The sequence below is a fragment of the Aethalodelphis obliquidens genome, unplaced genomic scaffold (genome assembly GCF_003676395.1).
Source record: "Aethalodelphis obliquidens isolate GAN/ISIS:26980383/991018 unplaced genomic scaffold, ASM367639v1 scaffold1, whole genome shotgun sequence".
NCBI lineage: Eukaryota > Metazoa > Chordata > Mammalia > Artiodactyla > Delphinidae > Aethalodelphis > Aethalodelphis obliquidens.
The window spans coordinates 108,623,010-108,629,993 of NW_020837945.1; the positions used below are offsets into that span (position 1 = coordinate 108,623,010).

The window sequence follows — 6,984 nt, forward strand, 5'->3', positions numbered from 1 at the left end:
TTGCAATTGAAGCTCATGTGATGACTGTTGAGTAGGGAACCCAAACCACTCAGAAATATTTGCCTTTTCATCTCTTTGCAGCAGAAGAGATCACTTCTACAGGGACAGTTTTAAGCAGCGTTTCATGTCTTTGAGTGTTCTCACTGTGCTTTAAAGACCATATTTGTAAGGCGACTTGAGAAGAAATTCAATGTAATGAGTTTATTTGCATTTGGTGATGATGTTGCTAGTTTAAAAATCCTTCCCAAATCCTGCGTGTGACGGGCGTGGGCGGGGGGGGGGGGCGGTGGAGGATATGCAGGCAATGCAGGCAAAAGGCTGTATTTGGCAAATTAGGCCACCTGAATCTTTGTTGTGTGTGGGGAGAGTGGGGAGGAAAGCAGTTAGACTCCCCTTTCTCTCAGTTCCCAACCCTGAACTTCTCCCCAGTGCTGAGGGTCTTCCTCTCTTTGGACAAGCACTGGGACGCTGGTTGGGGTAGGGGTGTAATAATGAAAGAAGAGGGACCCATTTTCCATCCCTTAGTGAACCTGAGATATTTCATCATCTTGGGGGTTCTGAACCCACAAAGTTCCATCCTTAGACCTTGGTTTGTTTTTAAAGTATCTTTGTCTTAAAGAGATTAACATGGTATAAAGTTGTTGAAATTCATTTGCAAAAAGGTATAGAATTTATCTGCCTTTTATAATTTGATGGAATATGTATTCTTTTTTTTAATGGATATAGAGGCATTCTGATTATTTATTTATTTGGTTGCGCCAGGTCTTAGTTGCAGCTCAGAGGCTCCTTAGTTGCAGCTCACGGGCTCCTTAGTTGCAGCTCACCCACTCCTTAGTTGCAGCACATGGGCTCCTTAGTTGCAACATGCGGGCTCCAGTGTGGCATGTGAACTCTTAGTTGTGGCATGCGTGTGGGATCTAGTTCCCTGACCAGGGATCAAACCCAGGCCCCCTGCATTGGGAGCGTGGAGTCTTAACCACTGCGCCACCAGGGAAGTCCCAGAAATCTGTATTCTTAAAAAAATCCAGGAGTTTACATATGGATGTCAACCCTATCTCAAGGTGATTTAGTAGTAACATAAATGGTTGGTGCCAAGTGATGGGTTATGAGACCAATCCCCCAGGTACCCTGTGTGTCTGTCGCCCATACATGAAGTATTCTTCTACTGATAGGCTTAGGAAGAGGAGGGAAAGTGACTTCATGATGACTATTTGGGGGTTGCCTAATAAGGAAGAGGAAGCAATAAAGCTTAAATTTTACTGCAAGCTTTCAGTGCTCGGGTTAGACTCCTGACCAGGGTTTCATTTGTTTGGAAGATGGATCAGGGACTCACTCAGTCACAAGGAAATCACACAGCCAGTGAGATCTCAAGCAAGATATTAACAGGCTTTCTAATTTTTTTCTTTTGAGAGCTAGAGAGTCCAGGGAGCCCCCATTCTCTGCCAAGTCTGACTAGAGCAAGCCCTGTGAGGTTTCATAGTTCTCTCATTTGACTCCTTTCTTAGAGGCTGAATGGAATATTCCAAGCCTGGACAGCGACAGGTGCCTGGGAGAGTTGCCTGCAGCAGTGGCAGTATCCACAGAGGACAGAGTAAAGCTTCTTTTTTTTTTTCTTTTTTTAGTGATTGAGATATATATATATAGTGAATCAGCTATATATATATATATATATATATATATATATATATATCCCCATATCCCCTCCCTCTTGTAAAGCTTCTTAACATAAATCTGATCAAGCCATCTTTCCCACTTAAAACCCTTTAGTGGATCCCCATCTCTTATGGAATAAGGTTCCATAGCCTTTGCATATAAGGTCTGCTATTCGGTACCTTTGTTTCTATAGCCTGGTCTCCTCTGCCTTAGACTGCCCTTTCCTCCTTTACCCACTACCTTTTCCAAGATGTATCCTGGAGGGTCCTTTCCTCTAGAGAGCCTTCTCTGATTGTCATCTCCTCTTCCCTGGTTGTACCCAACCCATCAAGAATCCCTCAGCTCCATTTAGGAGCCTTTGACTGCACTCGATTGTATCAGTCTGTTCACTTGTATGCCTCCCCCACTAGACGTAGACCTCTCTGAGGGCACTGATTAGGCCTTGTGCCCTTTCCTAGCTCAAGGCCTGGTACTTATTTGTATTCAGTAGATGTTTGATACATTGATGAATGAGAACTTAGGGAAAACGTGAGAGAAAACCTGTGTCTGCTGTCACAGTTTGTTGTGTGCAGGGAAGGAGGAGGAAGCACAGAATCTTGTTTCAAGTGTGGTGATGACTCAATTTATCTTTGTTTCCCTTTAATTTTTTCATTTCCCTTTTTCCATCCAGCCCATCTTTTTCTCTCGTTTTTAATTTAGTATTTATTTCATTCCCCATGAGTAAGAGTAGCTGATTTTTGTAAAGGATTCTGCAATTTAAAAATAGTTTTATATGTGGTGCATCTCGCTTGGTCCTTACAACAATTTTGTGAAGAGATGAGGTTATTATCATTTCATAGCTTCCGAAAATTAATCTCAGTGAACGTGTGATTTGCCCAAGGTCATGGGGCCTAGGAAATCACCAAGAAAGGTTAATCCAACTCCTACTTTGGTTCTCTTTCCTCTATACACCATTGCCTTTCCTGAAGACTTTAGTGCATATTTGGTTAGCATCCTTTCTGGGCTAGAGACTCAGCTGGCTGCTGGGATTATGAGAATAGGGACTCGTCTTTAGGGAGCCACCAGCTGGTAGAGATGCTGAGACATAATGTATTGGTTTTGTTCCAAATGTCCAAACATTTAGAAACAATATTACGTGTGGTAGTTGAAAATATAAGGAAAAAGAATTAGAAAGTTATGTTGCCATGCCTATGATGTCCATGAATAACCCAGTTTTTGAAAGTTAATAAACTTATTTTTTAGAGCAGTTTTAGGTTCATAGCAAAACTGAGCAGGAAGGACAGAGATTTCCACTCTGCCCTCTGTTCCCGCCCATATGGCCCCATCCACAACTTCCTCCACTATTGACATCATCCGCTACAGTGGCTGTATTTACTACAGTTGATGAACCTACAATGACACATTGTTATCACCCAAAGTCCATTGTTAACATTAGGGTTCACTCTTGGTGTATTGCACATTCTGTGGGTTTTGATGAATGTATGATGATATATATCCACCGTTGTGATATCATACAGAATAGTTTCATTGCCCTAAAAATCCTTTATGCTCTGCCTATTCATCTCTCCACCCTCCACCCCCAAACCCTGGAGACCATTGATCTTTTTACTGTCTCCATAGTTTTTCCTTTTTCATAATGTCATATACTTGGATCCATACAGCCTTTTCATATTGGCTTCTTTCACTTAGAAATACTCATTTAAATGTCCTCCAGGTCTTTTCATGTGTGATAGCTCATTTCTTTTTAGTGTGAATAGTATTCCATTGTCTGAATGTACTACAGTTTATCCATTTACCTACTGAAGGACATCTTGGTTGCTTCTAAATTTTGGCAATTATGAATAATTGTTTGTTTGTCTGAGAGTGTTTTTATTTCTCCTTCACTTCTGAAGTATATTTCAAAGGGTACAGAGTGCTAGGATAATAGGGTTTGGTTGTTGTTGTTTTTTTTTTTTTTTCTGAACACTTTAAATATTTCATTCCATTCTCTTTTTGCTTCTGTGATTTCTGGGGACAAGTTGGTTGTGACTCTTATCTTTGTTGCTCTATAGATAAGGGTTTTTTCCTTCCAGCTTCTTGCAAGATTTTTCCTTTAGCTTTGATTTTCTGAAGTTTCAATACCAATCTGTAGTGGTTTTGCTGGCATTTATCCTGCTTGGTGTTCTCTGAGCTTCCTGGATCTGTGGTTTGGTGTCTGACATTTAATCTGGGGAAATTCTCAGTCATTGTTGTTACACATAGTTCTTCTGTTCCTTTCTCTCTTTTCCTTCTATTTCCATTATGTGTATGTTATACCTTTTATAATTGTTCTACATTTTTTGGATATTCTGTACTATTTTTTGTAATTTGTCGTTCTCTTTGCTTTCCAGTTTTGGAAGTTCCCATTGTCATCAAGTTCAGAGATTATTTCCTCTGCTGTATCTATTCTCCTAATGAGCCCATCAAATGTCTTTATTGATCTCTAGCATTTCTTTCTGATGCTTTCTTAGAATTTCCATCTCTCTACTTCGTGTTCTTACATGTCCTGTTTTTGCATGTTGTCTACATTTACCATCAAGGCCCTTAGCATATTAATCACAGTTTTTTTCAAATTACTGTTGTGATAATTCCAACATTCCTACCATATCTGACTCTGGTTCTGATGATTGTCATTCCTCTTCCAACAGTATTTTTTGCCTTTTAGTATGCCTTGTAATTTTTGGTTGAATGGTGGATGTGATGTACCAGGAATTGAAGTATGTAGGTCTTTAGTGTTGTGGTGGTAACATGTGGAGGAGGAGAGGGCAGCATTTGGAAGTTCTGTGATTAGGTCTCCCTTTTCTCATGAGTCTGTGTGCCTCGACTGTGAAGTTCACCAGTACTTCTCAGTATTCCCCACCCACCCACCCACCCCTTAGGTGGTACAGGATGCTTAGAGGGGGCTGGAGTTGGGTGTTTCCCTTTCCTCAAGTTGGTCAGGCTCTGATAAAACCCCAGCAGGTTAAGTTTTGGTAAAATAGTTTCTCCTGGGGTTGGTGGGTGGGGGTGGTTGTTGAGAAGACAGAATCCTCTATCATATTTCAAAATGGCTTCTTTTCCTTTGGTCAGTTCTGATGAAAAAAAAAAGTTGCCCAAAGATACCATTTTCAGCTGAAAACCTGAACAGTACTTTTTCTTTTGCTGACTCCCCCTGGAATCACCTCTCTGGTTTGGTGGGTACTTTTTACAGAGCAATGAGGTTTCCCAAAATGGAGCCTTTCTCTGGGCTGTTTGGTTCTCAGGAAGGCAGGCCCATACCTTTTCCCCTCCTCTGCGGAGAGGGCAATATGCGTTAAGCTGAAAAGTTACCTTCCAAAAGTGAGACAGGGATTAGACTGCTGCTTCAGAACTATGGAATTATCTGGAATGTTTTACAAATGGCTGCTACATCAACAACAAAAAAGGTAATTATAAAATGTGTACATCACAGCATGCTTTTAAAGACACTTTGCTCACATCCCCTTAAACGGTTGTTCCCAAAAGTGCTCAGCCTCTAGTCCAACTGGAATCTCTGGAGAGATTCAGATTCAGAGACAGTTTGGTGAAAAGGACACAGGGGAGGGGGTGGGAGACGTGATGAAAGGAGAAAGCAGCCTTCCAGTTAGAGATCAGCCATCAGATTCAAGGTCAGCTTCGGGCAGGCTGGCCTCAGCGGAGTCGGGGTCAGAGGGAGGGGCAGCGCAGGGCGGGACTAGGGCACTCTACATCTCATCCAGGTCAAGCAGAGTCTGGTGCAGCATCCTTTGTACAGAGGTGCTCCTCTTTGGTGCATTTCAGTTTATCTTCCAAATCTTCAACTGTCTTTTCCAGCTTGGCTGCGATCTCTCAGCAAACTCAGCACGGGTCTCTGCCTCCTTGAGTTTATCAGGAAGAATCTATCTCTTCCTCACATTTGTCTTCTTTTTGAGAGTCCTTTTTTTCACCAGCACTCAGACACTTCAGCTTCTGGTCCACCAATCTGATCTGCTCATCCGTCTCTCGGCAACGGGACTCTGCCAGCTCAGCTTGCTCCTCTGTGCCTTCCAAGTCTCCCTCAATTATCACCAGCCTAAGAGCCACCTCTTCGTACTTCCTACCTGCCTCTTCTGCAATGTGCTTAGCTTCTTCGAGTTGGATTTCCTGGAGCTCCATTTTTTCTTCCTCTTTTAAGGCTCGGTTTTCAGCGACCTTCATGGCTCTCTCGCTGTCATCAGCAGCTTTCTCGGCTTCCTCCAGCTTTTACAGGGCAGTGGCCAGGCGCTGTTGAGCACGGTCCAGCTCCTCTTCAATCAGCTGGATCCTACGGTTCAAGGAGGCCGCCTCAGCCTGTTCCCAGGCCACCTTTCTCCCTCCACTTCCGTGGGAGGCGCTCGGCCCTTTCCTCTGCGTCACCGACCTGCTGCTGCAGAACATGGGTCTCGCGCTTCACCGCCTCGTTGGTGACCCCCGCCGTGGTGCCCACCCGACCCCTGCTCGCCTTCGGGTTCCTGCCTCCTCTGCCCAGAGTTGCAGCCGCTTCTCACCCCTACTTCCCCTGGAGCCCCTGCTTTTGGATTCGTGTACAGGACCTGAACATGCCACCATGGCCACTTTGTTCATTAGCCCATTGTGCAAGCAGTGAACTGAGCAAGGAGAGAAGCTGACTGACACCCAGAAAATAAGTCATTCTATCTACCTGGTTATTAAGAGTCGCTTTGGCATAATGTGGCAGTGATCCATTTCTATAGGACCCAATATAGCATACTACAAAACTGTCTTTGACTTGAGTTCAAGGTCCTTCTTTCTCCCTCAGTTGGAATAGGTGTGGACTGAGAGAGTTGCATCAATGCAGCAGAGGCAGGCGATATGGAGGTCTAGGCCAACAAGTCATATTTTTTTTGCATCTTCTGGAGTACTTGAGTCTCCCTAAATCTACCATTTCTTTCATGCAATAGTTTGCTTCTTTGACTCTCAACCTTCTTCTGGGAGTTTCTGTTAACACTAAGCTCATGACGGGCAGCCCCAATTGCACAGTTACTTGGTGTACCATTGTCAGGCTCTCAGGCTTTACTTCAGAGTGTATGGCCCTTCATGTTCCAGACCACTGGACCCCTAAAAATTTCACTGATGTTGCAGACCCCTTGATCTTCAAGGACTTACTGCCTACCCTCTGACACATATGTGTTTTAATACGGCATTTGAATTACTTGACCTGTTCTCCTTATTAGGTCCAATTAGTAAAAGGTCAATCAGTGTAGAAGGCTAGCATGATGCACGGTGGAACAGCAAGATGATGGAGATTGCTATAGAATAGACCATGACAGACAGCAGAAAATTAACACAGACCTAGAGCAA

At 43.4% G+C, this 6,984-nt stretch overlaps 1 pseudogene; it reads right to left on the reverse strand.

Annotated features, from left to right (window-relative positions):
• Window positions 1-5,372: 5,372 nt before the first annotated feature.
• Window positions 5,373-5,976, reverse strand: LOC113623961 (tropomyosin alpha-3 chain pseudogene; annotated as a pseudogene).
• Between the last annotated feature and the right edge of the window lie 1,008 nt (window positions 5,977-6,984).